The sequence below is a fragment of the Rhinolophus sinicus genome, chromosome 4, assembly GCF_057876585.1.
Source record: "Rhinolophus sinicus isolate RSI-liver-muscle chromosome 4, RSI-T2T, whole genome shotgun sequence".
Lineage (NCBI taxonomy): Eukaryota > Metazoa > Chordata > Mammalia > Chiroptera > Rhinolophidae > Rhinolophus > Rhinolophus sinicus.
Genome location: NC_142504.1, coordinates 35,811,755 through 35,839,259, shown reverse-complemented (window position 1 = coordinate 35,839,259; position 27,505 = coordinate 35,811,755). Strand labels below are relative to the sequence as shown.

The window sequence follows — 27,505 nt, the reverse complement described above, 5'->3', positions numbered from 1 at the left end:
CAATTTTCTATACCCTTTGGGAACTGCTATTTCTTCCCTATTTCAGCTGGTCATGCATTTTGATTGTGTCATCATTGTGAATAATTGAGCTCACAGGAGATTTACAGCACAGGGATTTCAGATTTTTGCATTTGTAAAGATCTAAAATAGTCATGATTAAATATTTGGGAGAAATGAAAACCAATTTTAAATAACTATATTGTGATGGGGAGGGGTTCTATTATAACAGTTTTAGCAAATGCTAAATGAGTCATCTAATCTTAATTATGTAAAGAGTATTTTTAAATATTCAAAATTAAATTTTAAATAATTATTCAATAACATCAAATATTCATTACATAATGACTATTTAATCATTGTTCATAGTTGCTAATCCTTTGCAATTCAAATTGAAGTTAGAAGGATGGCCTAGTCTTGCAGTTTAGCCTATTATATTCTTCAAAGGCCATAATTACAGTAGTCCTAAAAATGGTCAGTGGGAATAAAATTGATACCAGATTTTCTTGTTTATTTCCCTTAATAGTCCTACAAAGGTAAATCAAATCCATTGGTGGCAGATTAAGGGGGAAATCTTTGGGACTGAATAAGAAGTAAAATGGAGAGAAACATACTTCTTTTACATTGGTGGGTACATATGGTTATAAGTAACATTTACAGCGCATAGAGATGGTATTGGGGGAACAAGACAACAATGAGGGGTTCTGTAGTTTCCTGCTCTGGTGCGGTGGGTGTGCACTGAAGGGTCCAGAAAAGGGGGATTACTCTGATATTCCAAGGGTATGTTATTTTACGTTTCATCCTCTGATTCCAATGTACAAAATAAGCTGCAAAACTGCCATTCTCCAGAGCATTTTGTCAATCTGTTGAGATTTTGCTTCCCGGAAATTATAGTCAGTTTGGCTCAAATAAACTCATAAAGATTCTCTACAGGTCTGGATATTTCTCACGTTGACATTGACAATACCAAATGCTGGCAAGGATATGGATCAACAAGAATTCTCATTCCCTGTTGGTGGGAATGCAAAATGGTACAACTATGTGGGAAGACAATTCAGCAGTTCCCTACAAAATTAAACATACTCTTACTAAATCCAGCAGTCATGCTATTTGGTATTTACCCAAAGATAATGAAAATTTATGTCCACACAAAATCTGGCACATGGATGTTTATAGGAGCTTTATTTGTAATTGCCAAAATTTGGAAGCAGTTAAGATGTACTTTAGTAGGTGAATGGGAAAATACTCTAGTATATCTGGACAATGAAATATTATCCAGTGCTAAAGAGAAATGAGCTATTAAGCCATGAAAAGACATGGAGGAAATTTGGATGCATATTACTAAGTGAAAGAAGCCAATCTGAGAAGGCAACATACTGCCTGATTCCAACTATATGACATTCTTGAAAAGGCAAAACTATGGAGATAGTAAAAAGATTAGTGGTTGCTGGGCATTGAGGGGAGAGAAATGAATAGGCAGGGCACAGATAATTTTTAAGGCAGTGAAAATACTCTGGGTGATATTATAATTATGGACATATGTCATCATATATTTGCCAAAACCCACAGAATGTACAACACCAAATGTAAACCCTAAGGTAAACTATGTAATTCAATGATTTGGGTGATTTATTTCTCACAGGTCTGGAGGCTGGAAGTCTGAGGTCAAGGTGCCAGAGACTTCTTGCTGTGTCCTCACATGGCAGAGAGAGAGAAGCAAGCTCTCTCATGTCTCTTCTTATTAGGGCACTAATCCCATCATGAGGGCTCCACACTCAAGACCTAATTACCTCCCCAAGGACCCACCTTTGGGGGATTAAAGAGATTAGGCTTTCAACATATGAATTTTAGGAGGGCACAAGCATACAATCTGTAACAAGTGACATTAGAATTCAGCAATAAGGTGCTCTTGGTGATGGAACGAAGTAAGAGCAGACCTGCCACAATTAACAGGATTATATACTTCCTATCCAGAGGCCCATTTTCATCATTGGTTTCCCTTGTGAGTGGACAAGTTAGAAAGTGAAACATTATATGTCTATTCCCCAAACTGCCATGAGTGCCTCATAGAAACTGTCAAGAAAGGCACAACTGATTTAGGGCAAGCTCGAGGGACTTGAGGAGTCTGAAAGCCCTCCTTACGAGAATGGAAAAACAAAAGGGGAATAAGACCTAGAAGACAAAAAATATAATTATTACCCAAGTATCATTAAAAAGCATCCTTCAAAGATAACCAAGTATAGTTTGTAAGAAGCATGTATTCATAATGGAAAATAATGTAGGATTTGAAGTCAGACAGACCTGGACACGAGTTTCAGTTCCTATACCAATAAGACCTTGGAGAAGTTCTTAAATTTCTCAACTGAATGTAGAAATAACAGTTTTGTGATTGTGGTAAAAACAAAAACAATGTGTAATTATTTATGTATAGTGCCTGGGATGTCAAAATTGTCTAACAAACTGTCCTTGTCATTGCTGTTTTTGCTATGTTGGCGTTTTTATCACTAATATAGAAAAAGCATTAGCTTCCATCCCTTTAAATTTAGCAGTGAAATTATCAATATTCAGCACTGCTTCCATTGCCAAGACTAATGTAAATGAGAAATGGCAGACCAAGATGGGGACCAGTGGAAGCAGCCTTCCCCATGCTAAGGGGAATTTTATCACTAATGTTATTTAGAATTGCCTGTTCACAGTGATTTAAAAAAGGTTAACTGAATTTGAGGCAGTTTCAATTCTCTACAGATGATGAAGCCCCGTAGAGCCTGTGCCGAATGGAACCTTCCAATAACCGCCACTTCCCCTGTGGATCAAACTACTTTCTTTATACAAATAAAGAAGTTGGAGACCCAGAGAACACAATCGAAAGTCATGCAACATCCTTTTCATGCTTCTTTTTTTTTTTTTTTCTAATTTACATTTTGCTCCTTTTTTTCCCAGAATATTTGCTGCCTCCTAACTTCTTTTGACTCGGGTGTCTAATTCTGGTTTTCCGTTTTATTTTTTCCCAAAACCTAAACTAACACAAATAAAATCCATTTACTTTTAGAAGTTCTGATGGAAAAAATAGTAACAAATATAATCCATTCACGTACCAGGATTTTTACTATTTCTGTTTCTGCCCCTCAGTCAACATGCCTGATCTGTTTGTCCAGTCTTTACAGGCTCTGTTGACAATTCTTGCAATGTAGCAAAATGTTTGCCCAGAATAATGTGATAAGACAAAGTAGAGCCATACTTATGTCATGTCATATTTTAAAATCATTCTGTTTTCCAATTCTTCCCAAAAGGAATATGGAAATATATATCAGTGATAGCTTTCTTCCTTCTAGCTATAGATGAGGGATAATAGTTAAACAGTGTTGGAATTTCTCCCAGCTTCTATTTCCCCTTCAATATAACTGTTGTGAGATGTTTCTTTCCATGTGTGTATTAAGAATCCATTCCTCTACGTAAAGTCAGATAACTTGCCACTTCTCACCAACTCAAGGAAATAAAATGACAGAAACAGAACAAATGGTGCACACCTCCATTTCCACCATACATGGGAGCCTTTCCATTTCTCAACAAAAAGCGCTCCCTGTGGCAGAACGGATGAATTAATGTTCTGCTAACATAATTATGCATATGGAAAATGGTTGCTTGCGCAACTCAAAAAGAAATCAACCTATATAGCTGAGTGTTCACAGTTCTTATGTCTCTGTTTCATGACCCTATTGTCCTATATTAATATTGTCTTTTTAAAGATAAAAAGGGCAGTCTCTCAGGGGAAGTACTTCTCTTTCATCAAGAAGATTTTACTAAACCCAGAGTAAGCTGTCCTTACTTCCCCTAATTTCAAACTACCCAAATAAGGATGCCTCCAAAGAAATCCTACAATGGATACGATCTCTTTCCAGAACTGCACTTCCCTCCAGAATTATGCTATAAAACAGATCCCACACCATAGGTACAACATATAAAACATATGCTAAAATTTAGCACTCAAGATGTAAAAGGTCTGAAATATTTTTGCCTCAATAGTGTTGTCTCCACTCATTTTCCTATAAGTAACTGTATCCAGAAGAGCACCACTTGTTTCTCCTCAGAACAACATTGTAGGACCAACAATTATTTACTTCAAGGCAAAAGGACATATATTTAAGAAAATTAATTGGGAAAATTTCTTCATATATAAATATAAAGAGCCTGGTGAGGACCTTTGAAATGCTCATTTGACACTCAATTTCAGAGTTTACTAATGATTTGGCTAAATGATAAGTGTATCTACAAAAAAAAATGCAAAATAGCGTATCTTCTAAATGAGACAGTATTGAAGCCAATTGAAACTTTAAAGGTGAAATGTTTTCTTTATACCCGTTAAAAGCTAAAGCTTGAAGGAATAGAAACCTAAACATTTTAGCAGCATCAGTAAAAGGTACTCTGAGAGGAAACATAATTATTTATTTAGGAGATTCCTAGAGATAGATACTGCGGCCAGCAAAGATAGGATGGCACAAAAACAACATAAATAAGAAGAAATGGAGTAGTAGAAAGGCAATATGAAATACACAGCAATGTCCCTTCCAGGGCAGCAATTTGGACTCAAACCAGGCCAACAGTGATAGAAAATCATTATTACTGGATGGCTGGTCCTTTAGCTCTATCTGAGTATGGATATAAGAAAGGTATTGGAGGCCTGGACTTGTTAACTAATGCTTTTATCCCAGGCACCAGATGCTAACTGGTTAATCCAGAATTGCCAGGACCAGCATCATTTCTTCTCACTTCATTACCTAGACTGATGGTTAGAAAACAAACCAGAATCCAACCATCTGTTTCAATTGAGACAAAAACGTTAGTGTCTAAAGAAAGAAAAAAAAAAAGAAAAAAACAAACAGCACAATGTGCAGTAGAATTAAAATTTTGCTTAGATAGTAAAAGATACTTAGTATATAAAGATCTTTTTAAGCAAGAGGGAAATCTCTAATTCATACTTTAAAAAATCTGTTAGCTGTCTCTATGAAAGGAGTTATTCAAGAAAGAAAGATTAATCTGTCATATCTTCTATGCTCTCTGAGATTACTCATCACCAACCTTTTTCAGCTTTATTTGGGCCGACCAATTCAGAAGCTTGGTATGTTTATGGCATTACTCTCAGTTAAATATTTCATAATATATATTTTTAAATCACATCAGCTAGGAAGTTTCCTCCCAACAGTTAATATCAGTTTATATTCTATAAAGATAGTAATCTAAAATAAAATAATTTTACTAAAAGGAATTAATAGAGAATGAAATCGCTGTACAATATGTGGGGACAGAGCCAGGAGTGCAGTTTCCATGCTCTTGGCCTCACGTGGAAAGTTGCTCACTCGGGTAGTTAAATGGCCATCAACTGTGATTGGATGGCCATCAGCTGTGGCTAGTTGGCCGTCAGCTATAACCAGTGAGCCTTTGGCCACTGATATAACTGCCGTGGCTACGCTAACAGTGGATGGTGGCTAGCAAGCGTGAATTGCAGTTAACATGGCGGATTGCAGTTAGCAAGGGGTTAGTTGGATGGTTGGCAGAGAAGTGGACAGCAGTTTGTGGATCGTGGGGCTCCTGCTTCCTGTGTCTCCAACCCAGCCACCAGCGAGAATATAGTGGTGTGACTCCCTTATCTGTAGCTCCATGGGTGTTCCTTTTTGTCCTCACCATGTCCTGCGTTCTTATGTGGGGAACAGGACCAGAGACCCTGCATGACAAATATCTCTAAAACAACTGTTTTAGAATATATTTCCCTCAAAGAAATATTATTGAAATACAAACTAAATTTATTTCCTATTCAGTGCTATTGAGCACTTTACTGCCATAAGCCCTCAATGCCATATTCAAAGTAGCTTATTTCTGAATCCCCTCTTCCACATTGTGACCCCTGAAATAATTTTAGAAGCAAACACCAATTTTTTTTAAATAGTGTTGTGAAATGTTTTTAAATATATAAAACCAAGAAAGAAAACTTTGTTTTCACAAACAAAAGTCATTCAGGAGCACACGTATTCCAACTGTACAGGTTGTAAATGTATCTATTAGTTTTTCCAATATATTTGGTTTGAAATATTTCCTTACTATTTTGGAGACACTACAGAAGTGATAGAAGTTGATATATAAGTCACAACAACTGGCTTTAAAGTCATGTATGGGTCAGAGTTATAACTCCACTGCATAAGGCTATGACCCTGAGTCTTAATGTTATCACTGATAATTGGGATAAAAATACTATATGTTTGCCGCAAATAATACATAATACTTTGTGTCTGCACATAGCAATCAACAAATGTTAGCTATTGTAATTGTGATTAATATTAAACAGGGCAGTGATATCAGCAAGATGGCATAATGGAAAGCCATCCACAGAAACACCGATTTAACGTCATCTATGGGTGAAAATACTTTTATGAGCACTCCAGAATCCAGGTGAGAGATTACACTATCCCGGAAGAGCACAGAAATTTAAAAAATAAATAATTAAATTATAAAAAAGCAAAGGTTTAAAAAAGTTTCACTTTATCTGCATCACCCTTCCCCCACTCTAGCAAAGCACAGTTCTAAGAGAGATCCCCTTGGAACATAAGAGATCCCCTCAGAACATGAGAGATATTCTCAGAACATAAGTTCTCCTGTGGAGCAAAGAGAGAGTAACTCACCCACAGGTGCCATGGACAGCATGGTGACTGCAGTTAATAATACTGTATTACATACTTGAAAGTTGCTAAGAGAGCAGCTACTAAATGTTCCTACCATGAAAAAGAAATGGTAATTATGTGACATGACAGAGATGTTATTTAATGCTCTGGTGATAATCATTTTGCAACACGATAAATGTATCAAATCAACACCACTGTACACCTTAAATTTACACAATGTTGTATGTCAATAACATTTCAATAAAGCTAGAAAACACACTTCAAAAATGGGTTATAGATTTAAAGGTAGGAAATGAAACTGTAAGTAGGGAAAAAGCTTCCTGATATTGGTCTTGTCAATGATTTTTTTTATATGACATCAAAAGCACAGACCAAAACAAAGCAAAAATAAACAAGTGGGACTACTTCAAACTAAAATGTTTCTGCAAAGCAAAGGAAACAAACAACAAAATGAAAAGGTAACCTATGGAATGGGACAACATATTTGCAAACTATACATCTGATAAGTGGTTAACATCCAATATAAATAAGGAACTAGGGGCAGAGACCAGAACATGAGGAGATGTGGGTCAAAGGGTATAAGTTTCAGTTATACAAGATGAATAACATTGGGAGATCTAATGTAACAGCATGATGACTATAGTAAATGTATAGTTAAATAATATTAACTATAGTTCATATACCAAATTATATACTTCAAATATGCTAATAGTGTAAATCTTAAGCATCCTCATGGAGAGAGAGATGGGGATGAAGGGGAGAGAATGAATGGAAGCTATATGAGGAGGTGTATATGTTAATCAGTTTGATTGTGATAATCATTTTTAAATATATATATATATCAAAACATCAAGTTGTATGCCTTCAATATACATAATTTTCTCAGTTATACTTCAATAAAGCCGAAAAAATTCATATAGAACCACAAAAGACCTTGAACAGCCAAAGAAATTTTGAGCAAGAAGAACAAAATCTGGAAAGCATCACACTTCCTGGTTTCAAAATATATAAAGCTACAGTATACAAAATGGTATGATACTGGCATAAAAACAGACATATAGACCAATGGGACAAAATAGAGCCCAGAAATAAACCCGCAGTCTACCGATCTTTTCAGGGGTCTGAAGTATACATGATGAAGAAAGGATAATCTCTGCAATAAATGGTGCTGGGAAAACTGGACATCAACATGCAAAAAATAAAATTTGACCCTTATCTAACATTATGTACAAAAATTAACTCAAAATGCATTAAATATTTAAACATAAGACCTACAACCATAAAACTCCTAGAAAAAACGATAGGGAAATTTTTCTGAACATTGACCTTGGCAAAAATTTGCTATGACACCAAAAGTACAGGCAACAAAAGCATAGACATGTGGGACTAAACCAAATAAAAACCTTCTGCAAAGCAAAGAAAACAATCAATGAAATGAAAAGGCAACCTACAGAATGGGAGAAAATACTGGCAAACAGTGGAATATTACTCAGCCATGAAAAAGAAGGAAATTTTGCCATTTGTGACAATATGGATAAATCTAGAGGACATCATGCTAAGTGAAAACAACCTAGAGAGACAAGAAATGGAAAAAAAGAAAGAGGTTAAAGGACATAGCCATGGTAAAATGATAAAGAGTTAATATGCAAACTGTATAGGGACATCTTACAACTCAATAGCAAAGATCCAAATAGCCCGAATTAAAAATTGGCGATGGAACTGAATAGACATTTCTCTAAAGACAACATGCAATTGCCAACAGATACATGGAAAAGTGCTCAGTATTACTAATCAAGAAAGTGCAAGTCAAAACACAATGATATATTATCTCACACCAGTTAGGATGGCTATTATCAAAAAACAAAAGGTAACTGGTGTTGGGGAGGATACAGAGAAAAGAGAACCCTTTTATATTGTTGAAGAGAATGTAAATGGGTACAGTCACTATGGAAATAGTGCAGAAGTTCCTCAAAAAAATTAAAAATAGAACTACCATGAAATCCAGCAGCCTACTTCTGGATATATGTATGTGTGTACACATATCCAAAGGAATTAAAATCAGAATCACAAAAAAGTTTTCCAAATGAACTCCAAAGTTCATTGCAGCATTATTTATAATAGCCAAGATATGGAAGCAGTCTAAAGATGCATCAATTGACGAATAGGTTTTTTTAAATGCGCTATAACATGCACTTGAATATTATTTGGCCATGAAAAAGAAGGAAATCCTGCCATTTGCAACAACATGAATAAACCTGGAGGACATTACACCAAGTGAAGTAAGCTAGTAGACACACAAAGCCAAATACTACATAATACCACTTTGATGACAAGTCTCATATAGTCAAACTCACCGATGCAGAAAGTAAAATGGTAGTTTCCATGAGTTCAGGGAAAGGGGAAAAAGGGAAAGTATCAATTGCAGGGTACAGAGTTTCAGTTATGAAAGAAGAATAAGTTCTAGGGATCTACTGTATACTATAGTGCCTATAGTTTATAACTCTGTGTTGTATCCTTAAAAATTTGTTAAGAGGATAACTCTCATGTTAAGTGTTCTTATCACAAAATAATTATTATTAATAAAGAAATAGGACAGGAGGAAACTTTTGGAGGTGACGCATATATTTATAGAATAGATTGTTTCAATGGTTTTATGGATGCATACTTACTACCAAATTCATTAAGTTGTGTACATTAAATATGTACAGCGTTTGTTTTTTGGAAGGGAATAAAATATTCCTATCATGTATTGAGTATTCACTATGTGGTTGACACTAAGTTGGGAAATTCACATATACTATTTTGTTTAGACTTCATAACACCACTATGACCTGGGTATCTGAATTGTCCATTTCAGAGGTAGAAAAACAAAGATTCGAAGAAGTGAAGTGACTTCCTCAAGGTCAAATATACCATAAGTAGTAGAGAAAAAAAATCCAAACTCAAGACTATCTTGCTCTGAGGCACATCACATGTACAGCTTTTTATATGTCAATCATACCTCAAATAAATGTCCCAAACTAAGATTTTTTTCCACACCTAAGGAACTAAGATATGAGGATCTTGGATATTATCTGTCTCCCATTCCCAACGTTTTTCACAATTGTAAAGCAATGTTAAAAGCTGATTCTATACACTCTTACTGAAGATAAGGATGCAATCTGACTCAGACAGATAATTCATGTTACACTCACCTCTTTGTGTCAACAGCCATTTCTGAAATTAGGTTGGAGCAGCAACAGAAATAAAGACAGGAAAGCAAACAAAATGAAAAACAGAATTAAGACCAATAGAAAAACATTTACCTTTTAAGAGTCAAATTGAGAATAGCAAAATCTAACCAGCCTCAAATAGATCTTACCACTAAAACCATAGTTCTTGTAACAGAAACAAACTCTGGTAACATTAAGGCTGAAGTATTTATTTTGAACTTCCTATTTTTTCCATGTAATGTGTCTCATCTGAGGGTCAGCCACCCACACAGAGCTGCTTAGATCTGTTCATGATACACAGAGAGTTACTGGACTGGGAGTTTCTAACAGAAAGGGAGTCAGAACAAAGATGATAAAAAAAATAGGAGAATGGCATTTTAAAAATGTGTATTGGAAGTGACATAAAAAAAAAACACATATTCTAAAGTCTGTATGACAAAGATTTTACTCATAATTCCAGGATAAAAATGTTAAGCATGACTGCACAGAAGTGATAAGACACTGATTTATGTATAGACTAGGGGAGTCAACAATTTTTTGGTTAGACTATTCTCTCACGCATTATAAAATGGTTTTTCCCTTTTACTGTTTAGTTCAATAAATCTTCTTGTCTACTAATCTGTAAATTGCCGACTCAAGCTACAGGCCATGATTTCCTCGTTGAAATAAAGTCTGTAGGAAAGGGTGATGGCATGAAGCAAAATCCCAGATTCAGCATACAATCCTTCTACCCCCCGCAGACCCACTGCCAAAAAGATTTTACTGAGTTTACTTACTACAACACTAAAGAAATTTCCAGTAATGTTTAAAGCAGCAATAGCCTCCCTGGGGACCTGACGTCCTCTAAAACCTTTTAAATGTTTTGCACACCACAAATGAATCATTACTCCAGTCAGGACAGATACAAGAAGTAATGAGCAAAAAAACTATGCTAAAAAGCAAATGTCGAAATAAAACATAATTATGATTCTAGTGTCTGATCTGTGGAGTTAAAAAGCAAAATAATGTATATCAGCTAACAATAACATGTGATGAAATAGAGATTAGAACTAAAGGGCTCTAACGTACTGAAATTCTAAAGCCAAGGCTTTGGTAGCTCAGAACTAGAGATCGTATGCTCCAGAGGACAATGTGGGGAAAGTGGAGTCAGTGTGTCAGCAGGGTGTAAGAAAGGATGGACTGGCCTAGTGGTGTGGCAGCAGGGAGAAGCAAGGAAGCCCTGAGACAATGTATTCTAGCAACACAGTTTTGGGATAGTGACTCCTGGAAGAGAAGCCGAGTCCTAACTATCTGCTCAACGATCCTTTAGGTAGACTTCCAGAGAACAAAATGATGCAGAACATTACAAGACTGCCACACAGTAAGAAAGTAAGCTATTTTGAGTCACATCTAGCAAAAACAAGAATTAAGTAATTAAAAAAAAATTAATATCGGCAACACTGGAAGGTTTTGAATTGTCAGTCCCAGCATTCAGAAGAACCATTCATGAAATGTTTAAATGCACAAACTGGGCATTGGTAAAGATAAACATAAATCAACAAACTATCAGAAATAAATACCCAAATTTGAAAAAAAATAGAAATTATAGAAATGAGTTTGAAATAAATATTCACTGAATGTTCAAAATAGTAGGAAAGATAAAATAGAAAAGAGAATTCATGAACTAGGAGATACAAATAATTTATCTAGAATGAAACAAGAGAGAAAGATGTGAAAAATGTGAAAGAAGTTAGGAGACATGGAGGACAGAATGAGGAAATCAAATGTTTGTCTATTGTAATTACAAAAGATAAGAATGGAGAAGAGGCACTATTTAAAAAGCTAAAGCCTGATTATTTTATGGAATGGAAGGAAAGATAAATCAACACATCCAAGAAGCTCAGTGTATCCAAAGTAGAATAAAACAAAAACAAAGTCTTTGATAGCTTTCTTGCTCTATACTCAAGTCTCCCATTTCTCCAAGATGTTTTGTTTCCAGAAAGGATAGGGACTGGTATTTGAGAAGCTAATCTGAATACTATGGGTATTCATTGCTAGAGAGTTCATTATAGTCTCTAGGCCTTTCAGTAGAGAAAGCAAGGAAATATGCATTTCTTAAAAGAGAAAATGCAGCTCAAAGTGTGAGTTCATATCAGTAATTCGTATTTAAATTTATATTTTTATCTCTTTTCCCTTACTCTGGACATTTTTGGATCCTCATGACTATGCCAATATTATAATGAATAATACAGCTACTTTTTTAATTAAGTATATAATTTTTTCATAGAATATGATTCGATAAAGATCTATGGTAAATTTACCAGAATTTAAAATAACTTCCAGTAATTCTTCTCCATATGATTTATACGATCATAACAAGTCAAAGTTAGGTTCATTAGTTCAGTTTTTTTTGTTGTTTTTATATACTACTTTTGCCTTTCTTTCTATTAATTTTTAAACTATTGTAAAAATAAACATGTTTACATGATTTCAAAGTCAAATCCATAAAATATGGTATATTCAAAGCAGTTTAGCTTCTATTTATGTGCCCTCCACATAATGTTCACCTTTTGAAATGTTCTGATTTATTCATCCACTATTTTAACATAAAGAAATACACACATTTTGCATATATATGCATATTTATATAATATACATATTATATGTTTATACTATATATAAATACATAATTTATATATTTTGTGTATACATGTGTATATGTATATAGACATATACATTTAGATATATACATTTTGATATATGTACATTTATATAGACTTAGATATGTATATTCACTTATATATATCTAAACAATATATTTAGATACAAGCAATAATATGCAATACACATTTTCCATACCTTATTATTTTACTCCATAGAAATATAAAGGATTTCCTCAATCTTTTACAACTGAATAAAACTCCATCGTGCAGATATAATAGCTTTTACGTAATTTCAAACCAACATGACCATCAAAGGGAACGAGAAAACTAAAACCTCCTACCATGAATAGTCCTATGCAAATATCATTTTGCATTTTTGCCTGAGTGTCTTTGAGATGGATTCCGATCAGATTTGCTGGGTCAAAAATTAAAGACATGCATAATTTTACTAGACATTGCAAAGCTCCTCACAATAGTTGTATCATTTTGTATTCCTGCTAGCAACATATGAGCGCACCTGTTTCCCACAGGCTTGATCACAAATTATGTTGTCAAATCAGAACTTTTGCCAATCTAACAGAAATGGAATCTCATTGCAGTTTCAATTTGCCTTTTACTTTTGGGGAAGTTGAGAAACTTTTCCCAGGTTTAAGAGTCACTTGTGTCTCTTTTTTCTATGAACTGCTCATTTACTCTAAATCTGTAATTTCCCTTCTCTGTTTTTAGAACCTCTGTATCATAACTTTCTGAAATAAATTACAAATATTTTTCTAGCTTATTATTTATCTTTTATTTGTTTATAATTACTTTGCCATTCGGTTTTTTAAAGTGGTCAAATACAGCAGTCTTTCCTTTACTGCCTCTGTATTTTAATCATAGTTAAGAAAATATTCTCTACTCCTGGGTTATAGAGGGACATCGTCGGATTTCCTTCCAGGACTTATATAAAAAAGATACATGTTTTCCCCACTGATTCATTTTCCTGACTTTGTAATAAATTTCACAAGGATTAGGATCTATTTGTAGATTTTGTTATTGTCCTTTCTTGGTCTGAATGTCTATTTAGACTCCAATAATGCACTTCTTTTTATACGGTTTAATATCTGATAGAGCTAGTTCACTCTGCATACCACACTACTCTTCTCATCAGGATATTTACAGCTGTCCTTGCTTATTTGCTTTTCCAAATAAAATGACTAATCGACATGTTTATCCCCAGAGAGAAAAAAACTAAATGATAATTCCATTGAGATTGCATTAAATTCACTAACTTAGAAATTATTACTATCTATATGATGTTAAATCTTTCAATGAAGGAATGCGGTATATAAACATATAACCCAAAACCAATTAGGGGATATAATGAAAGAGATGACCCTGTTATGATAATAAATATTTATTTGCAAGCTTAAAAATGTGCAAAGCTTATGTGAGGAAAGCCATAAAATGCTTTTAAAAAGCACAAATCAACTACAACATAAGGGAAGATATACTGTATTTTTACATATATATTTTTGCATATATGCAGATATGATTTGGTATCACATGGATGTCAATCATTGCTTGCACATGAATGACCTCTGTTTTCAGTCCTAGTGGTGTGACAAGACAATTGCAACCCCTTAACTATTTAGACATAAACAACTTGAGAATTATTTGAGGAAGTAATTTACATCCTGCTTACTGTCCGAAATCCTTCTGTTGACATTTTATGAAAATAACATGAAAAGTTCAATGTCAAAACATAGTGGATGGGTAGAATAAGCTTGGAGGAAAACTGCAGAGTATACAGTAGAGCATCCTTTAAAGAAATGCTTCATCATTAATTATATTGATGACGCAGAGTATAATTCTGTATGGAAAAAGACAGGTATTAAAAATCCTACATCTAAAAGAGCTGGCTCTAAATGCAAAGAAGTTTGGCTCTAAATCCAAAGCACCTCAACACAGCCCTGAGACCTTTTAGGGATCTGGAAGTTCAAAAGTATTTTCATAATTTTTAAAGTGTTTACTTTTTTCACTGCAATGACATTTGCACTGATGGTTCAAGAGCAATTCTGGGAAAAACTGCTGGCACCCTAACATGAATCAAGTGGGTACCAAGCTGTACCAGTAGTTATATTTTTCACCACCACATACTCAGATTACCAAAAACATAAGGAAGAAAAGGCCAATTTCACTTAAAAATGTTCTTGAAGAAGCAGTAGAAATCATTATTTTTATTAAATTTCAACTCTTTGGTACACTTTTTTTTTTTTTTTTAGTTTCAGGTGTACAAAACAATGTAATAGACCACTTCATGGATGGTACACATCTTTTAAATATTCTGTTTGACAGGGGGAATTATACATCAAGTACTTTGCTACATCCTGAAGAGTAGCGGTGTCTTTAGGAAAAGCACTCAGGCAACTGTTTGAGTTGTGAACTGAACTAGCTTCTTTTTCACAGAACACTATTTTTTACTTGAAAGAATGACAGACAAAGAAATGATAATTATTCAGATTGGGGATATTTGGTAGACTATTTTTTTAACAATGAACAAAGTGAGCCTGTCACATTAAAGAAAAGAACTGACTAGATTTGTTGCCAATGATAAAAATAGAAGCTTCCAAGTGAAATTTAGAATTTTGGAAAACTAGTGTCTGCTACAAAACATGTTCCCAATCTTCAAAGACTTTTCTGATGAGTGTTGTGGTGATATTAATAAGCACAATTTTTAATACTGTAATAAAATGTGTCGATATTTGGAAGATCCTCCTTCCAAACACTCCGTAAATGAGTGTTTTCCAAATGACTAATGCATGAGGTTATAACATGACCACTCAGATTGCAAGATAAACCAATGAATTTTAATGCAATAGAATAGGACAAGGTCATTGATATGTGTAGTGGGCTGAAAGGTGGCCTTCAAAAAATGTACATCCATGGCTTAATCCCCAGAACCCGTACTTTATATGATAAGAGTAAATTACATGTCAAAAATGTAATTGCATAAAGGATTTTTAGAGAACTTTATTCTGGATTACCGGGGGGTAGGAGAGCACTAATTCCAGTGATAAGTGTCCTTATAAGAGTCAGGCAGAGGCAGATGTTATGACAGAAGAGGAGGAGGCAATATGACCACAGAGACAGATTGGAATGATGAGGTCACAAATCAAGGAATGCTGACAGCCACTAGAGGATGAAAGAGGCACAGAGCAGACTTTCTCCTAGAGCCTCTAGACTCTAGGGAGGCTGTCAAATTGGCACCTTCATTTCACACTTTTGGCCTCCAGAACTGTGAGAGGATAAATTTCTATTGTAAATCATTCGGTTTGTGGTAATTCGTTGTGGCAGCAATAGGAAATTAAGATGATATCCTTTCAGATGCCACATTGCAACTAACCTCTATGAAACTACCACTTACTGAGTTGCAGTGTAATATTAGTATATTCGAAATTATCTGTAAAGGCTATTGAAATACTCCTTTTTTTGTTGTTGTTATCTATGTGTGAAAACAGACTTCCTGCCGAAACAATATATGGCAGCAGACTGATGCAGAAGCAGATAATGAGAATACAGACTGAAAATAATCTCTGTTAAGGCAGACATTAAAATGGTTGACACAAATATGAAACAATACTGCTCTAATAACTATTTTTTATTTTTGAAAAATATAGTTAACTTTCATAACAGTGTTTATGTTAATAATTTTATCTATTTTTAAACGAATTGATACATAAATATTTTTAAATTGTCTCAGCAAATTTTTAATACCGTAAATACTGATAGATGTAACATGTAAAGAAAAATTATTAGGGGTCCTCAATAATTTTTAGGAGTATACAAGAGCCCTAAGTCCAAAAAGAGAATTATTATATTAACCAATACATTGCACTTATAATTTCCTGTTTTATGCATTTATAAGAGCGATATATAAGGGAAAAGGCTACATCTCTATGAATTCAACAGTCCTCCTTAATTAAGAATAAAATATAAGAAAAGAAATTTAGAGTTCTCTGTAAGGAGTACCTTTAGGAAGAAGACAAATTTCAGTATATGAATTATACTTATTAAAGGTCGGAACTTCTTAATAAAAAGATAAAATCATTTGACTTTCAATAAACCAAAGGGACAGAGAGAGAAATACAGAACTTAAAAAAAAAAAAAAATTTTTTTAAAACCTGTATTAAAAGTCTTAGAATCTTTCTTTTCATTTCTTGCACCTCTTAAAGGGTTACATATACAACAGTACTTCAAATGCTTATGACATGTCCCATCTAATTCCTTTACACACAAACTTATTTCCATTCCTTCTCCAAACTCCCCCAAAACTGCATCCTAGCCTTAACACATTCCTTGACTTTATGACTCTTCTCCTTTCCTCTCGTTTCTATATCAAAAATTCCCTACACCTAATCTGGCAACATCCTCTGGGAGTGGAGGAGGAAAGAAACTCAATGAGCAAAGCCAGGAACAACGTTTGAAGGTAGGAGCGAGAAAGAGAATCTAAAAACAGGCTTATATTTTCTTCTCCACAAATCAAACATCACTATTTATTGATTGTACTGTAAATGCTGTTTCTTGGTTTTCAAATTTTTGAACCCACTACACACAAAGAACAAAAAGTGCGATTATAATTTAAAAATGTAATTTTGTAAATATTGACAATGTAAAAGTAATGATATAGCTGACAAAAGCTGACGTGGAAGAAAAAAAAAAAAGAGAACAGAGAAGTGCAGATCCACAAACTTCTTCATCTTACCTAACAGTGATTCCTTAAATACTATCTAAAGCCATAGTTCTCAAAGTGTGGACCCTGGACAAGCACCATCAGCATCATCTGGGAACCTGAAATGCAAATTCTCAGGCCTCACCTCAGACCTACAGTTAAGAGTTTAGCGGAACTACTCCATGGCATTGCTTCCTCTCATTCATTTTGTGTGGCCAAGCAGACTGCGGGGACTTTTTACTGACCCGGGGATCTTGTACTGACACTAGTCCCTCCCTGAGCGAATGCCCAAAGTAACAGCCCACAGAGTCACAAGTAAATGTAAGATCCTGATGTGACTTTCCCACGGGCCCTTGTGGTAAACATTCTCCCCGACCTCCCAGGTCCTCCCTTTGTGAGCACCTTGGAAAAGACCCCACAAGCCTCATCAAATCCCACTTCTTTTTTGTCTGAATTGACAAATGCAGTCCATCTTAGCCCAGGAATCCCAAAGCACTTCACCCATGGGAGGACCCTAACAAAAGCATGCACACCAGGTCCTCAGGGGCTCTTTCTGCCTGCACCCTGCCTTGACCTCCCTTCACAGTCCCTTCAGGCATGCGGTGTACTTCCACCAAGGCTGGTGAGTAATAAACTTCGCTATTTCAATCCCTTTGTAGTCTTTTGTTGAACATGGCTCCCCATTCCACAATCCAACAGCCTGGGGCTCTACTTAAAACGAATGTTAATTTTTATTAACTATGCATATTTTTTACATCAAGAAATTTATTCATTATTTAGGCATTTGATATTTTACATTATTTTAAATTATATGTATATTTATTTATTTTTTTAATTTTCCAATTACAGTTGACATATGTTATATTAGTTTCAGGGTACAACATAGTGATTAAACATTTATATAACTTACAAAGTGATCACCCCAGTAAGTCTAGTACCCATCTGACACTGTACATAGATGCTAATTTAACAGTCACAATCCCTGCTGAATCACATTTTAGGGGTAGGGCCCAGCAATTTGCATTTTAATAAGCGCTCAAGGTGATTTTGATACTCACTAAAGGTTAAGAACCACTAATCTTTACTTGTCAGATCCAAAAACAGAGATCTATATATTTGACCCCTTTTGCTCTCTTCATCCTCCCCCACCCCTTCCTCTCTGGTAACCGCCATTGAATGTCCATTGAATGTCTTTGTTACCCCAATCAATTTAATTGAAAAAAGAAAAAAAACTGAGGGCTAAAAATTATTCTAAGTAAAATGGTAACCACTAGAATAACTATTATAAGAAGAGCTTTTTTACATAATAATATATATTAAAAAACCAGGAGTGGAGTGTGTTGGCAGGGGAAGGAAGCCGTTTAAATGCATTAATTGCCTTAAGTTATGGGAAATGGTCATCAAATAATACCAAGAGTTAATAAATTAAGAAACATTGATAAAGTACATTATTTAGCATGATAACAAGAATTAAAAACAAACAGTTAAAAGTGGCAATATCTGAGAAGTAGAACAAGGGAAGAGGACGAGGTGACACATTCATTCTTCACTGTACACATTTTGTAAAGTTTTTTTTTTTCCAACAAATTATTACTTTATCAATTTGAAATAATGTCCAGTACTCATTTCCAAATCCCTGGAAATTTTTACCCCAACCTATATCTAAATATTTATTTGAGCATTTTATTTTTGTCTCCCATCATATTAAAGATAATGGATTAAGAAGATTCCGTCTAAATTCCATGTTCACTAAGATTGGTAACATCCAGATAGCACCAGCATTTGCAGTACCAAAGCGAAAATTGCACCAAAGTTAAGCAGGCAAAGAAGACTTAATTCAGGCTATTGCAATAGGAGAGAAAGACTGAACTCAACTCTGCTGAAACAAAAGGTAGGAGGATTTTTAAGTGACGAGGTGAGCTAGTAAAAAGTACTAGAAGACATTAGGGAGTAGTAATGGGATGTGTGGAGTACACTGAGGTATTCCTGAGTTTCCTAATGATTTTCTATGTGAGTGGGCCATCTGGTTTGCTAGTTGGTGCCCATCAAAGTTAGGCTCCTACCGTCCCACAGAGACTAGGAAACAAGGGTGATTTTATGTTAACCTTTCAAAGACATGGCTCCCTGGTCCTTAAGAAAAACATATCCCAGGTTGTAAACTGGAAAGAGACTTACATACACTTCAACGAGGCAGAGAAATAACGTACAATTTCAAGTTTTCTCAAGTAAATGGTCTAAGAAAAATGGGATCTGGGGCCTAAACTAAGGAAGAAACCCACCTAAAGTTTAGTTAAACTGAGGGGAATGTTAAGGCCATCTGGTCATCAATAACAATATTTCATATGCTGAAGTGCTGCTTGTGAATGCATGCTAGAATGCTAACCTACTCTCATTTCTTCATCTCATCCTGAAGAGCCCTCTGACAAGAACTCTATCATTGGAACTGATGAATGCAATAACCATGTGAGAAATTCAGGATACATATGCACTCTTGTTCCTCTGCCTTTTCTCTGACACCCAGACACCCACTCTTGCCTATGGCAATGATATTTGACTATAAACTACTTGAGGAAAGACTCTTTTCTGACTGATCTTCTTAGTCCTTAGTGGTCTTCATACAGTGCCCTAAGGATGGATTGTGTTCAAGCAATATTGAAGCATGCAATAAATAAATGAATACTCCTTTCTTGAAGATACATAACAAAGATATTACAGCAGAATCTGAGAAGCTGTACAGGTCAAATCAATTCAAAAACCAAATCTATGTAATCTCATCTCTTCTGACCTTCAATCCCTTTTATTAAGCCAATAAACCTTTTAGAACACAGCCACAAGTCCAATAGTCCATTTGACATTTGGATGGCAAAGAGGACCTCCAGACTTCATGCACTTAGTTCTCTGATAGCAGAAGTGTAGATGGGTTTAAAAAAAAAAAAAAAAAAAACAATCCGTGTAAAAAAATACATAGAGATAACCAAAAGTAAAACTGCTTGTCTCATTATAATGTATTACATATGCATTTAATGAATCACTTAGCAGATTCCTGACCTTTGTAAAGAATGAAGTTAGTATTTTCACTATTCGTCTTAAAAAAGTGTACCATCACAGGAAATATCTTATGGGTAAGTAGATCATCTACTAGCCAATTTAGGTGAAAATATAAATGTATAGGGTTATTACACAAAGAGGATTTACTAAATTGAACTGATCTTACGTGAATCATCTCAGGTGCTCATGTCTTCATTTCAGGATAAAATGGAGTCTACATCTATTTTGAACTTCCCATTACTTTCATAAAATAGGCCACTTCTGCTTTTTGAAAATCATCTCCCCAGCTTTATTTCAGTCCCCTAAATTGCCCAGCTACTCAGAGCTTAGTCCTGCAATTCTCTTACTCATATTCTTATCTTGAATCATTCCAATATCCATAAAGACCTTAAAACATTTTTAGGTTTCCACCAGCGAAAAACAAAAAAAGAAGCACAAACGAAAGAAAATATCCACAGAAACTTGTATTAGTTATCTAACATCACATAACAAATTACTCTAAAACTTAGTTAGCTTAAAACAATAAACATTTATTATTTCACCGTTTCTGTGGGTCATGAATTCAGGTGCGGCTTACCTGGGTGGTATGATGTTGCTTGTAGTCAAGATGTCAGCCATTTCTGCGGAAATCTGAAGGCTTGACTGGACCTAGTGGATCTGTTTCTAAGATATCTCACTAACCTGGTGCCGACTATTGGAAGGGGCCTCAGTTCCTCTTCAGGAGCTGCTTGAGTATCATCATGACTTGAAGGCCGGCTTTCCCCAGGATGAGCCATCTATGAAAAAAGATGGCAGAGCCACAATATCTTTTATAACCTTGCATCAGACTTCACACACCATTGATTTTGCAATATACTATTGGTTACACAAATCAGTACCATTCCATGTGAAGGGGAACTAAACAAGCATGTGAACAATAGGAGGTGACGCTCACTGGCTGCCATCTTGGACACGAACTATCATAACAACCTTCTTTTATTCCTGCCTATCTATTCTACTTACTAACCAATGCCCTTCTCTGGTTTTTCTGCCAGACTTCGAATATTTGACCAACAGCTTTCCTCTCTTCTTTTTAACTATACTAATTTCTTCTTATTCCCTTTACCATCTACTTCAGTGCATACCACTCCATAGAAATTATTTCCTTGAAGATTACCAATGATCTCTTCCTGCTAAATTGTTGGTCTGGCTTTTCCTCAGACATATTCAACATTTTTCAAGGTTTGGTGTTACAAACCACCCACTCAAGAAATTCTCTCATCCTCTAGCATCTTTTGTAAATTACTTAAGGTCTTCTCCCATCTCTCTGATGCCACTTCTCTCCTGTTCTCCACTAGGTTCCTAAATGTGGAGTATTCTTTAAGCTCATCCCTCTGGTTCTCTTGCTATAGTTCATGGAGACAATATGTACTCACTACTTCAATTATGTCATCTGTTATCTGGCTACTAATGAATCTGCATTATTCAATCATAGTATGTCCTTCCAGGCGCCTGTAGGCATCAGCATTCCCTAATCTCTAAGCAATGCCGATTGCTTCTTTCTTCAATGCCTCTTAGAAGAATTTGCCGTATCTCATTCATGCCATTAACCAAGTCCAAGCCGTACCTATTTCACAACCAGATTAACACAGCAATACTTTAGCTGCTGTACCTACTTTAACATTGATCCCACTTCTAGTATAATCCAACTGTCATACGTATCGATGCTAAATCTCCCTTAGAAATTCCTTTCATTTTCCAGCACAAGAGGATTCATTGTTATCTACTGCTTTCAAATCTAAACTTAGACTGGCTTTTAAAGCAGTCATTGTTTCCCCATTTGACTAGCATAACTAATTTCTTATTCCCCTTATATCCCTTGTTTCTCTTCAGTGAGGTTAATGTATTCACCGTCCCTCAAATACACAAATTTCCACATTTACCTTTTTAATTCTATTCCTTCCACACAATAAATAAATAAATATTCTTACTCATCTCCTCTATCCTACCAATTTTTGTAGGCCTACCTCAAATTCTATAACCCCAATGAAATCTTTCCTAAATACTTAAATTAATACTGGGCTGTTCTATTTTTGAGTTCCTGAGACTCAATTGGGCATCTACATCTCTGATTCACATGTGTTAGTCTTGTATCCAAAAGTAAGTTACAAGCTTCTGAAGACTGGAGTCATGTTTTATGACTATTCTGTTTCTTTTAAAACACCTAAAATGGTCCACAAGTAACATAAAATGGGCCATGAATATTTATTGGTTAAGGAAAATAACTAGAAAATTCCCATGTCATCTGGCAAAATGAGTATAGGCAAACAACTCCTTTCTAAAATATATTACCTAAAAGTATTTTTCTCATGTGTCAATGAAAAAAATGACTATATTCTAGCATAGCCCAACTTAGCTCTTAAAGCATGGGTAAAATCCAAAGACAGAATTGTTAAAGCTATAACTGTTTAAATCAAAAGACAGATATACAAAATAATTGCTTCATTTAACAAGTACAGAAGTAATCAGATCACATTCCAAAAGTAATTTGATAATTTCAACAGTTCGAGAATAACTAAAGGAAAAAAAAAAAAAGCAATAAGGCTGTTGTCTTGGATTTATTAATATAAAGGAAATTGTTGTGAAACCAAAAGGAGAAAAACTTAAATGATATGTAACAGAAAAAAAGTAGTGAAGGTAATTGCATCACAGCAGAAACATTTTTTTCTAATTCCAGCATATTAAAAATTGCTATGACTATTAAAAACAACTATGACCTATCTTTGGGAAAAGAACATATTTTTATTTCCCCCAAAGCCCCCAATGCTTATTGTGCCCAACTTTGCAAGCAGTATTATGTCTTGGAAACTGTGTGAGTTTCTGCAACCAAAGGGACTGCATTACTATTATAGTTGAGTGATCTTAGCCAACTTACGGATCCTTAGGAAATGTACCAACCCCATGGAGTTGTTGTGCAAATTAAATGAGATTGCAGATCTGAAAAAACCTGGCACGGTGCCCCACACATGGTGGTTAGTTTGTTTCCATTCTGCTTAGCAGAGATAAAGAGAGAATAGGAGACTTAATAACACTAGACAAGGAGAGAGGAACCAGGGACTATTATCCCAGCTCAGCACCTACTTAGATGTTGTGGCGGTGACAGACAACTCTTGTCCAGTTTCCATTTTCTTCTTCTTTTGGTAATAGATCCCTGAGTTTTTTTGTTTTGTTTGTTTGTTTGTTTTTTAATGGGCACAAAGGTAGGCAGATAGAACTATATATCCTTTGGCTTCACAGGGCTTTTACCTGATTTGCAGAGCCTTTGGGTAAACCAGATACTTCACTTTTCTACCATATACCAATCACTTCTGTCCTAACCTGGCCTATTTCCAATGTGCAGGACTCCTTCCTGACACATATAGGCTCTTCTGTGTATGGCCACGGGACCACATGATCCCTAAGGACTCTTCCAACATTTTCAATGGTTCTGAGGAAACACAAGGAATCCTGTGCATTCCTCTGGTAGTCAAAATTAAAATTACTAAGATTTATTTTTCCTAAAACTTTAAAAGTAAACTTGAGATAATCAAGTTTTAAAATTTTCAGATCTTTTTTCATGTTAGGCCTATCATTTTTATTTAGATGTATAGTATATTATTTTCCTGTGGCCACTGTAACAAATTAACACAAACCTGATAGCTTAAAACAACAACTTTATTCTTTCACAGCTCATTCCCAATTTGTTTGAGCCTGCTAAATTGTTCTCCAAAAAAATTCTCTATAAACTGTCCAATGAATGCCGAAGAATAATTTTTACCTGGTCAATCAACCAGCAATATGCTTCTGTGATAGCTTGACATGGGTAAGAGGACTTATATGTATGTGTATATTTGTATATGTGCATGTATATTAAGTACATGCATACATATACATATATTTGTGTAGGTAAAATACAAATGTCTTATACAAAACATAAATATATAAATTATACATAAACATTATATATTATATCATATATATATATATATATATATATATATATATATATATATATATATATATTCTATCCAGGTATATGGAAGGCCACTTAGCATTGGTTAGATAAATTAAGGAAAAAGCCACTTATGCCCATATCCTCCCTAATCCACCCACAATGGCTGACCGTCAGGCACTCAAGGAAGGGAAAAGAGACCTCCTTTCTTGATGTAGTGAACAGAAAAGTTTTCAGAAAGTGGCATCTCTCATGCTTTTTGACCCAGTGCCATTGTCCCAGGGCAGAACAAGACCAGGAATTCTCCCTCAGAATGGATATGGCTCCAAAATATCTAATTGATGCATGCTAAGTCAATATCAGAACTCAAGCCAAAAATGGCATCAGAACTCATTGCTCTTTTTTCTCAAAAGTGCTAGCAAGAAAAAATTTGCTAAACACTGTATGCAACTTGAATTCCAAAGTGATCTGATTAAAGTAAGCATGGCACCACAAATCATGTATTTAGATGATTTTCAGCTAAACTAGGAGAGGAAGAATACCTTCATCAGGCTCAAGGTTGAGCAGGAATGGCAGTAGCATAAAAACCTTATTGAGATGCCTCAATAGCTGTCACTCCTGACTTCAGCACTTGGCATAATTACAACAAGGTAGTAATAATTATTCCAAAGCATTTGATCAATTACATGCTCTTAAAACAGGCTGAGAATTAAGAATGCACGTATGTTGAAGGTAATTGATCTTACAGCTCTTTAAAATGCAGCAGAAAACTGTTTTGCTAAGTTAAGGGAGTACATAAAATTATTTATCAACCCATTATAGGAAATATACAGACTCGGAGAATTTATTTTGTTCATTAAGTATAGAATTTCCTTCTATTTGGCTTTTCCTTATACAGGGACTCAAATATCCTTCATCTAACTTTGCTGAAGTCAGTATACTCGTCTACTCACTTTTTACCTTCTAAACACCCCCACATATATCCTCATCACATATTTAGCAAAATAGAGTGCTAAATAATAAAAACATGATGGGCTGCCTTGCAGGAATGGCTTTCTGATGAAAATCTAAGATGCATAAAATGCTGGGTTGTTGCAGCATCTGTTTTATTTACAACACAGAGAGCAGAAATGTTAGTAATTTAGTCATGAAATTGGCTGCACTAAAGCTCAGAATACACCGGGGATTAGAGACACGGTTCAGGATGGCTGCCCTTAGGCAGTGCGACATATTTCAGGACAAAAGGATTTTGTACTGGGGGATGATTCTATTCTGCCAACAAACAAATACAGCAAATGATTAGTTTTTGTTCTTTACATGTTATTCTTTGAATACTCTTTTCACCATTCAGAGATCAAAACTGTTCCTGACTGTTGTGCAATTTCTTTCTCACCAATGATTTGATACCCTTTTCTCTGCTGGTTTTCACTTTTTATTGAGATATAATTGGCATTCAATAAAATGTACAAGCTTTCAATGTTCAGTTTGATGGGCTTTGACAATTATATGAGCAGTGTAACCTCGATTCAAAACATATAGGACAAATGTCCCCTTGCACCCTTTTCCAGACAATTCTCGCCCCACCCCCACAACTCATTTGGGAGTTCAATCACTATAAAGTACTTAGATTTAATATATATGATACCCTACAGTATGTACTCTGCTGTGTATAGCTTCTTTTGCATAATAATCATATCTATATTGTTTGTATAGCAGTAGCTTTTTCTTTTCTCACTAAATAGTATTCAATTGTATGGATGCACTACAACTTGTCTATCAATTCTCCTATTGTTAGACAATAGGGTTTTTCCTAGTGTATGGCTATCATAAATATGGCTACTATAAACATTCTTCTACAAGTCATAGTAAATACCTACGAGTCGCATTCCTGGGTCATAGGGGAGATGATGTTTAACTTTACAAGAAATTGCCAAACAGTTTTCCTAAGTAGTCTCATTACTACACACGCTCATCACCAATGTATGAGAGTTCCTGTCACTCTGTATTTTCACCAAAATTTGATGTTTTCAGTCTTTCTTATTTTAACCATTCCAGAGAGTGTTTAGTAGCATTTGACATCTTTTAGTTTGCATCACCTGATAACAAATAGCATTGAGTACTTTTTTAACATATGTCTTTTGTGAAGTATATGCTCAAGTCTACTGCACATTTTGGTTATTTAATTATTAACTGATAAGAAGAAATTCTTTATATATTCTATATACAAGTCCTTTGTCAGATACTCTAAGTTTTTTCCAGTTTGTGCTTCATTTATCCATTTTTAATGGAGTCTTGTGATGAGTAGACTTTTAAAATCTTTGCCTGCCCTGAAATCATGAAGGTATTTTTTTCTATTTTCTTCCAGAAACTTGAAACTGGTTCTATATTTTGATCTATGAGCTACCTGGAAATAATTTTTGCTTATGGCATGAGATGACAATCTATTTTCTTCCATATAGATGCTAAGTTGTTCCAGCAACATTTATTGAAAAGACTTTGCCCAAAGAATTGCTTTGGCACTTCTGTTAAAAATCATCTGACTGAATATGTGTAGGTCTGTTTCTAGACTATTCTGTTTCATTATTTTCTTTGTCTATGCTTATGCCAATACCACACTGCTTTGATTACTGTGCATTTATAGTAAATTTTGAGACCAGGTAGATTATAGTCCTCCAACTTTGTTCTTTTCAAGATAGTTTTAGCCATCTTATTTTCTTTGCATTTCTATATATAATTTAGAACTATCTTATCTACTTCTTCAGAATAGCCTGTTGATATTTTGATAAAATTCCATCAACTGTACATACCAATTTAGGAAGTATAGCTATCTCAGTAACATTTCATTTTCCAATCCCAGGAACATGCTCTATCTCTCTACTTATTTAGGTCTTATCTAAGTAATATTTTGTTGTTTTCAATGTGGAGCTCTTAGATGTCTTTCATTAGATTTATTTTGTCTTATCTGATTTTTTATGCTATTGTACATTTTTTAAATGTTATTTTCCAGTTAGTGGTGAGTGGAGACTTGCTCTATGGCGGGGATCACTAGTCATTCTTACTTATTACTAGAGTCCATACAAAGCTATTAAATGTGCATTAGCAGTTCAAATGGTTTTCTCATCTTTTATTTGTGGTGGACATTCCTTACCTGATGAAACGAATGGTTAAGTTTCTATCCTATAAAGAGCTCCTCACACTCTGATGCATTTGGGGGGGGGGGGGTTTCTTTATGGGCTCAGCTTTATGACTTTTTT

At 34.9% G+C, this 27,505-nt stretch overlaps 1 long non-coding RNA gene across 1 annotated transcript in view; it reads right to left on the bottom strand.

Moving 5' to 3' along the window:
* LOC148758351 (uncharacterized) overlaps positions 1-21,058 on the bottom strand; it is a 208,491-nt gene extending 187,433 nt beyond the window's left edge. The window contains exon 1 of the long non-coding RNA XR_016020980.1: positions 20,963-21,058. This is a non-coding gene — a long non-coding RNA (uncharacterized LOC148758351). The remainder of the gene's footprint in view (positions 1-20,962) is intronic.
* Between the last annotated feature and the right edge of the window lie 6,447 nt (positions 21,059-27,505).